Source organism: Echinops telfairi, unplaced genomic scaffold (assembly GCF_000313985.2).
Source record: "Echinops telfairi isolate 266 unplaced genomic scaffold, ASM31398v2 ScPeMD7_7458;HRSCAF=8496, whole genome shotgun sequence".
Lineage (NCBI taxonomy): Eukaryota > Metazoa > Chordata > Mammalia > Afrosoricida > Tenrecidae > Echinops > Echinops telfairi.
The window spans coordinates 2,271,817-2,280,991 of NW_022111358.1; the positions used below are offsets into that span (position 1 = coordinate 2,271,817).

At 55.8% G+C, this 9,175-nt stretch overlaps 1 protein-coding gene across 1 annotated transcript in view; it reads right to left on the reverse strand.

Moving 5' to 3' along the window:
• The window catches only part of RPH3AL (rabphilin 3A like (without C2 domains)), a 133,213-nt gene extending 125,260 nt beyond the window's left edge, over positions 1–7,953 (reverse strand). Inside the window, exon 1 of the mRNA XM_045299697.1 lies at positions 7,875–7,953. The gene's annotated coding sequence lies outside the window, so the exon portion shown is untranslated. The remainder of the gene's footprint in view (positions 1–7,874) is intronic.
• Positions 7,954–9,175: the final 1,222 nt, after the last annotated feature.

Genomic DNA, 9,175 nt, shown 5'->3' on the forward strand with positions numbered 1-9,175 from the left:
TGTCTCTGTGAGTTTCCAAGACTGTCACTCTTTACGGGAGTAGAAAGCCCTGTCTTTCTCTTGCGGAGCGGTAGGTGGTTTCGAACTGCTGACCTTGAGGGTCTTAGCCCAATGAGGAACCACTATGCCATAGGGCTCCTATGAAAGAACCGGAGTAGGCAAATCAATGCAAACAGAAGGTAGATCAGTGGTTTCTTAAGGGTGAGCTTGGAGGCCTGGTGGCACGATGGGTTAAGCAGCGGGCTACTAACCAAAAGGTCAACAGTTCAAACCCCCCAGCTGCTCCAAGGGAGACCTGCCAGGCAGTCTGCTTCTGTAAAGGCGGAGAGCCCGCAAACCTGATGGCGCAGTTTCCTCTGCCCTACAGAGCTGCTGTGCGTGGGAATGGGCTTCACAGCAGTGGGTTTCAGCTCTGCTTCCCACCGCCCCCAATTATTAGACGGCTGAGGCTCAGGGGTGCGTAGCTAACAGACACAGCGTTTCCCTTTGTGGTGACGAAAACCCTGTCAAACGGACTGCGGTGCTGGCTGCTTGTATCTACGGTTGTACCAAACACCACTCAATTAGACACTTCCAAGGGGCAAATGGAATGGTGTGGGCACTACATCTCAGTACCCAGAAAACAAACCAACCCACTGCTGTGAAACGGCTTCTGACTCATCATAACATGCCTGTACCGACCTTCTTGGGGCAGAGAAAAGCTGCCCCCCCCCACCCCAGGGCTATGCATCTTTACAGAAGTAGCCTGTGGCATCTTCTCCCACAGGGTACACTCAACCACCAGCCCTTTGGTCAGTAGCCACTGGGGAGCCTGTTTTCCAATACAGTTGTTTTCTCAAAACAATCAATAAAATGTAAAGAATCACGTGGCAGAGGGAGGCCTGAGCCTGGGAGCTGAGCAGGGTCACCCCCTGATGGTCTGGGGACAGATTAACTGCAAATGAACCCTGATTTAGAAAGAAAAAAAAAAGCAAAAACCAACACCCAACAGATGGTGCATTTGTGAAAACCTGGGAGAGAAAAGAGAAAAAGCAAGCTGGGCCAAATGGGGCGAATTACCAGGTCTAGGTAGGTGGAGGAGCCCACTACAGGTGCGCTTTGTACTATTTTCCCAGCTCTTTCGTAACGATAAACTAATTACGCAATCATTTACATAACAATTGACCAAGAATTCCATGATTTAACATTTTCATCGTGAGCTCTTAATGGCCAAAGCTGGAACAACAGGAGCAAGAGAATAAATAAAGACGGAACTGGATGATAACCCACAGAGTAAAATAAAATATCCCTGCGTCCTTCCCATACAGATAAATAATTGGCTCAATAAATAAATAGGGGAGAGGTGCTGGCACTCTTGTAGAGAAGAACTCCAATTAAGAAGCACAGAACGGAGGCAGGCCACTAGGAGACTGACCATTCCACAGCACCATGACTGACGGACAGCCCCAGACAAGACTTGCTGAGGAAGGCTAAAAGCGTGGGTGAGAGGTGGGGAGATGCGGGATTTCTGCATAGTCTCAAAGTGTCTTTCCTTCCAAGAGGCGCCCTCACGCCCGCCGGCTTCACCTGGTGCCGCCGTAACAACACATCATTCAGGAGGGAGCTTTATAGACCAGAAAGGTGATTTTCTCACAGTTCAGAGGATCAGAAGTCTGAATTCAAGGCACTGGCTCTCGGGAAAGGCTCGACCGCTCTGCTGGGAAATCCTGCTTCAGCTCCTCTCATGGGGCATTCCGCCGCCTCCTGGCCATCGCCACGTGGCCCTCCCATCCCCCCTCCTGTGGCCCTCCCATCCCCCCTCCTGTGGCCCTCCCATCCCCCCTCCTGTGGCCCTCCCATCCCCCCTCCTGTGGCCCTCCCATCCCCCCTCCTGTGGCCCTCCCATCCCCCCTCCTGTGGCCCTCCTTGGTCCTAGGGTTCACTCGCTCCTTTTCTCTCTCGATGGCGGTTAGGTCTGGAGGGTGCTCGGCTGCCACTGCCAACTGCTCAGAAGGGCCCCACACTTGAGGTCTCAGAGCGAGTGGAGAAAACGCGGAACGAGGCTCCCGGATGGAATGTGGGAGACCTTGGCCCTTTTAGGCCTGGGGCTCGACACCCCCCCCAGGGCTCACTTTTCAGTCAAACACTGGGCAGGTCCTTAAGGGAAGAATACGAGGGAGGTGCTCACTGAGATAATTTCTACTTGGCCACATCTTCCTAGGAAATGGCTGTTTAAAAAAAGTGAAAATACAAATGGGTATTTTCGGCCCTTCAAGCCATAAAGCCCAGATGCACCAAGTCAATGGGAGAAAACAGACAAGGAATGTAGGAGGCCGAGTCAGCAGAAAACACGCCCACGGCTGTTCCTTCTCCCCACCAGTGTCTGCAGGCGCCTGAACAGGCCGCAGGGCCACCCGAAGGAAGGGGCTTCCCTGTCGTGTCACAGGTCTGGGGCCTGCAGAGAGAGTCTCCACAGAAAAACATCCCCCTCCTTGGGTGCCATCCCAGTCCGAAAATGCGCCAAGCCCCCGTCTTCAGGAGATCCAGATGAGTTTGACCCTGGAGGGCCAGACTCGCAGCAGGCCCTGCCCCGGCCACATCCTCTCCGTGGCCCTGCCAAGGGCCGGCTGCCATCTCCTCTTCCGCTCAACGGAAAACGAAGCAAAACCAAACGTCACTGCTGCCAAGCCCCCACTGACTCCTGGCACCCGTGGGCGGCAGGCTAGAACTACGCTCCACACAGCTTTCTTGGCAGTCATCTTCCGGACGCGGGTCTCCAGGCCTTTCTTCCACGCAGCCCCCGTAGGTTGGCACGGCCAACCTGGATATTCGCAAAGGGCAGTGGTTTCGAGTCTGAGCTGTGGGTCAGCTGTCCGGGGCTGCGCTCGGGCTCTATGAATGAACAGCTAAACCGCCTGGGGCCACTCCCGCCATTTCTCTAAGTCTTTGTCCCCTCACTTGTAAACTGAGTCCTGAGGTGGTAGTTGTTGCTAGGTGTCATCGACCGGTCAATTCCGGTCAGCGACCCTACACACAGCAGAAGGGAACATGCCCGGTTGTGCACCGTCCGCACGATTGTTCTGATCTCTGAGCCCACTGCTGCAGCCACCTGTCCGTCCATCTCATTGAACATCGAAGGCCTTCCTCTTTGTCACTGCCCCTCCGCTTCACCAAGCGTGATGTCCTTCTCCAGGGACTGGCCTCTCGTGACATGTCCAAAGTACACGCTCCTCTTCCTTGCCTCTAAGGAGCACTCTGGCCGTGCTCCTGTTGGTCCGTGGGACTTTGAACCGTCTTCCCCAGCACCATCGTTCAAATGCACTGGTTCCTCCTTGGTCTTCCTTAACTAACGGAAGTGATACCGGTTCGAAGGATATTTGGCAATGTGTGCAGACATGGAGGGGAGAGGAGGGGAGGGGAGGGATGCTACAGCATACCCTCCGATGCACAGCCCAGCCTCTGTGACAAAGGACCGATGACCCAGCCTCAAATGCACCCCCAGCACAGAGCTGGGCCCAGGGAACTGAGGCCCAGAGCAGGGCAGCTGTCATCGCCAGCAAAGCATCATGGGCCTGCAATTCCTGGGAGGAGCAGAGCAGCGTGGGCGGAAGGCATCCATAAATGGTGCCGCACAAAAGTAAAGGAACAGCTCAGTCCTTTGGGTTAAGGGTTGCCCTCTTTCAACATGTGCCTGCAAGCCCCTCAGCGCACCTGCCCCCGCTCATCCATCAGTGGGCCGTCCTGGGGCGGCAATGATGCAGCACCGGTGTTTCCAGCAACAGCAGGTCACCCAGGGTGGGCGGGCTTGAGCCAAGCTTCCTAAAATAGACTAGGATGAAAGGCTGGCGACCTCCTTCCAACAAAACCCAATGAAGACCCCACGGATCAGTTCACGTTGTCCCAGACTTTGACGTGTCTACTCCGGATACATCACAAGGGGGTGATCTGGCACTGGGGGCGGACATCGCGCTGGTGAAGCAGGGAGCCACCAATCACCACTGGGAAAGGCCGGTGAGGGGCACTGACTGGCCCCCAATTGTGGCAAAGGTACAGGGCTGGGCAGCATTTTTTGCTGCTGCATCTGGGTCCCCATGAGTCAGAACTGACTCCCAGGCCACAAACAACCACCAGCTCCCCAGAGGGAATCAGGGCAGTAGGCCGTGTGTAGGTAGGAGATGGGCGAGGGAGGGCAAGGGGAGCCAGTGATGATAACAGTATGTGTCCCTTATTTAGCCCAGAATGCGTGTGTTCTCAAGGAGTCCAGGTGACATCGTTGTTAGACATTGCTGGGCTGCTAACGGCAAAGCCAGCAGTTCAAAACCCCCAGCAGCCCCGTGGGAGAAAGATGAGGCTTTCTACCCCGTTAAAGCCGTGCAGTCTCAGAAACCCATAGAGGCAGCTCCACTCGGCCTTGAAGGGGGGCTCCGAGTCTGAATGGACTGAATGGGAGTGGACTTCAGTGTGTGTTTGTGTGTTTCCAGTGTGCGAACTCTACTCTCATTTTACTCACAATGAACCACCAGAAAGTCAATTCGGAGTAAAATGATTTGTCTCCCCTCTCCTACCTGATCGCACCCACTGAAATGCTGCTTCCCAGGCAGGAGGAAGCGATGACTTTTCTGAATTCGTCTCTCGCCGGGCCTGACCCCCAGCACCAGGAACATCGGGAGGCGAGGCGCTAGCTCCCAGTAGCTCACAGAGAACAATGGAGCAGCTTCCCCCTCCTTATTACAGGAAATGCCAAGAGGGGTCATTTCTGGGTAGGGCTGGGGCTGTGGGAGCTGGGGTGGGGGAGTAGGGGTGTGTACTAGGAAGAGGAAACAGCCTTAGGGGAATGGGCACCTGGCCCTTGGAGAGGGGAGGGGGACCTGTTGGAAAGGCCACAACAGGAACCAATGCCAAGGTGGTCCCCACCACGGTGTGGACACACACACACACACTCACACACACACTCACACACACCCCACCCTCCACCTCTCCGGCTTTTCATCTCCACCATCCACAGGAAACCCCTCAAGTCAAAAAGTCCTGGGACTCAAGCACACCCTGCAGCCAGACTTGGAGACATGGCAGACCCTGGTGCCACAGTGGGTTAAGGGTTGGGTTGCTGACCAAAAGGTCAACGGTTTGAACCCACCAGCTGCTCCTCAGGAGACAGACGGCCTCGGATGCTTTATGAAGCCCTTCTGCTTTGCCCTGTAGGGTTGGAACAGGCTTGACCCCAGGCGGCCAGCATAGCAGTCCCGAGGCTGAGAAGGGTGCCCACTGGTGCCTGGCATACTTCCCAGCACATGCACCCCAACTCTGCACTGTCAGGGTGAATGGGGCTCGGTGGGCTCAGAGAAGCCCCTGGAGGTAAAAATGGTTTGTACTAACCAGAAAGTGCCACTTGTTTGAGCCAGGCTGGTCTCTGAACTCCAGTGCCGTGGGTGACCGAAAAAAATGAGTCAGTGACCCAGGCAGAGGGGGGAAGGTTCCGCTGATGGCTGCTAGCTGGCCTGGCCAAACCCAAGGCCAAACCCAAGGCAGGAAACCGGCGCTTCCTTCTCCTGCCGGAACACGGCGCTCCAGCCCTGAGAGGAGCTTCCTGCAAGCTGACCGGCCAACTTCCCCTAGAAGATTCCATGTTCAGCTGGAGATGCTAAGAACAGGTCCCTGGGCAGTGCCTGCCACCGCTGCCCTTCCAATCTGGAGGTGGGCGCCTCACCTTCAGGCCTCTACTCACAACCTCTCACCCGCACCCCCATTCCTTCTCTACCAGGCCCGACCTGCCTCTCACCAACACAGCACAGTCCAAACCCGTTGCAACCAAAATGAATCACACCAAGATCTGTGCCCCCTCCTCTTGTTTCTGGACGGGAGGTCTGTTCTGTTCTGGCAAGGTCTAGACTCTCGCTCTCCTAGCTCCACCGAGCTGGGTCCTGGGCCTCCACGATCCCTCTTCCCAGGGCTTCCCAGGTTCCAGCTGCAAGGGCCTGCTCTCCCTTTCTTAGCAACATGCCATCCACAAGCCCCACGCAGCCACAGCCACCTGATAACCCCCACATTACTCCTTACTTAACATTTTCCTTCAAGCTAGCAAGTGTTCAAAGGGAATGTTCTAGCTTCCCCATAAATGGAAAACCGCGCTGTTGGCCCGAAGTAAAACAGAAGAAAACACATCCAAATAAATACACAATCTCGGAAAACTGTGAAGGCTGATTCGTGTCACCAAATGCAGGCAAAGGTCCTCAGTCTCACGAGCGATCGCTGAGGTGGACTCAAACCACAAGGAGATGCCGTTTTGCAAGAAGTCCTGGTGGCCTAGTGGTCAGGTTGGGCTGTGAACAGCGTGAAAGGTCAGCAGTTTGAAACCACCCGCTACTCTGTGGGAGAAAGAAGGGCTTTTTGGCTCTCCTAAAGCGTTGCTGTCTGGGAAACACACGGGGCAGTTCGCTGGGAGTCAGAACTGACTTGAGGGCAGTGAGCTCCTTTTGGGTTCCGGATGGGTCAACGAGAAGCCCTAGCAAGCGCCTACCCACAAGGCGAGCAGTTTGAACGCACCTACGCTTTCTGGAGCCATGGAGGGGCGAATGAACCTCCTAACACGACGGCTCCGAGAGAGCATCTTTCAACCTTAAACCAAAAGTACCCCTGAACGCCTCTTACAGCAGAACGTGAAAAAGGCCCGCCCTTACGGACCACTCTGACGAAGGGCACACGAGCAGGTGCTGGAAACAGTGGAGAAAACTGTGGAACGAGACGGAAGACCGTGAAACTGAACCAAAGTGGACTCTCCCAGAGATCCATTTTGGTAGGGCAATAATCACATCAGGGAGTACACCAGCCCTCCTGAGGACCACCGGGGGGGGGGGGGACCCCAGGGCAGCATCTTCCCCCGCCCCCCAACACAAAGCTCAGAAGACAGGAGGGGGTGGGAGAAAGAGGAACGGACCCGGGAGCACAGGGCCAGCGCAGGAAGACTGTGTTGACATCACAGAGAATTGCAGGCAATGCGACCCCCCCAAAAAACCAAACAAACAAGACCCGTCTAAACGGTTGAATGGAAAGTGAATCCACTCTGCAAACACCCCACCCCACCCCAAGCCACAAGAAAGAGTAACAGCCACAGAGAAGTCTGCCTCGCCTTCAGCCTCCTGCTCTTTGAAGAACTCTCTCGATGGAACAGCAGCAACTCCAGAGATGAGATGGCAGGCAAGCTTAGGGGGCCAGGGGCTTCTGTCAACAAGGGGGTACAACTCCGAAGAGGAGGAAGAGGAGGACGAGGGTGCAGGCTGTAAGAATGTACTCAGCAGCGTCCGGGAATTGGGCTGTTTGGTCACGCATATTCTCAACCACAACAAAGTCAAAGGAAGTGTAGAGAGAAGAGTAAAGGCCCGAGGGGATGCCGCTTTAAACCCTCTCACACCCTAAGGGACTCAGAACTTGGGAGGGAGGGGGTTGCCTCTTTTGTGACCCTTAGCCATCTGGGACCGTGTCACACAGTCCTGCCATGCCGCCCCCAAGGAGGAGGCCCTGCGGTGATCCCTAGACGTAAAGATATCGCGTGTTGAGATCCTGGGCTGTGACCCAGTCCCATGCTTGTCAGGCACCCTGCTGGGCTTTCTGCTGGGCTTTCTGCCAGAACACAACCCTCCCGCCAGTCCCTGGCCTCTGGGGCATCTCCACGGGGGTTACAGGGAGAGCCCAGCAACTGTCCCAGGGGAGATCTGGTCCTCTCCAACGCGGGCAACCTGGGTCCACCCAGAAACGCCAGCTTCCAGTCAATGATTAACCACACGCGCTCCCTCCACAGACGCACACCCTTTCCTGGGGAGCCGGCAACACTGAGGAAACCCACCCGAGAGGGGCACCTTCCGCACCCAGGCAGATTGAAGAGATCCAGAAGCACCTACCAGGCACCAAAGGGGGCTCTCTCAGGCTCGGGGCAGGAGGAGGCGTCCAGCTCCCGCCCACCACAGCCGCCCGTTGTCAGGGGCGACCTAAGTGCTCCAGAGGAGATCTGAATCACTCAGACTTAAGTCAATAAGGGCAGCCGCCAAGGAGGAAGGGCCAGCTGGCGTCAAACAAAGGCCTGGATTCTCCCCCGTGGGATGGACAGAGGGACGGGAGGCTGGCCAAAGCCACCCCCGGCCAGTGTGCTCCAGACTCAATACAGGGAGACCCCCTGTGGGGAGAAGTTTGCATTCGTTTGTGTGTTTCCATCTGTCCCTACCTAGGAATTTCAAGGACTTTTGTTAGAAAGTGTGAATTGTCATCAAGTCACATGGACTTAGCGCAACCCTAAGAGACAGAGCTGAACTGCCCCGCTGGGATTTCAAGGAACCAGGTAGCAGCTGGCGGGTTTGAACCAGCGACCTGGCAGCTGAGTCTGTCACCCCTGCGCCCCAGGGCTGCTATGTTCTGGAAAGGTGTCTGAAATGTTCGTTGCAGGGAGTGTTCGTGGACGTAGCTTTCTAAGGCCTCTGCTGAAAGGAGTGGAGGCGGCCCCCCTTCTGGTGTGGCGCCTCAGGAAGCAGGTAAACCGAGGCACAGCTCTCTTGGCCAATGTCATCAGTGGAAGCCTCCCAGAGGTCCTGAAGGAGGAGAGCGGGAGAACGGGGGGCGCTTACAGAGCAGGGAAGACGAGGACAAGGGCCTCCTTGTTGACCTTCTCGTGATGCAAACAACGAGTGACCAAAAGGAAGGTGGGGGAAACCATCCAACACGTTTTGGTGAAAAGAAAAATAACAGCATCTAGCAACCCGTGTCCCATCGGGCAAGCAAAGCAGCAATTACGAGGAACGGATTGACTTCATCACCAGCGGTTCTCAGACCAAGTTCCAAAGGGCGCTGGGAGCATACTGCATCCCTTTGGGGACCAGGAGGGGGGAAGGTGGGGGGCTGTAGTCTAACCCAATCCATAGCAACCCAGGCTTCTTCGGCTTCGTCACCGTCTATGGGGCAGATCTCATTTCAGACAAGACTCTGCAGCCCCCAGGGTGGAGAACCGCTGACAGGTACAGGATGAGTGTGATGGGGGTCTCCCCAAAGGAAGAGTGTGATGGGGGTCTCCCCTTAGCCAGCTGTGGGAGTTACATCATTTCATGTCAACTTGATAAACAAGTGTAGGGGTGGAGTCCAGCCTGTCCACCAGGTCACAGCCTGAGGATGCCTCCTGTGGGCGTGGCCTTCTCATGAGGATTCTGGGAACGTC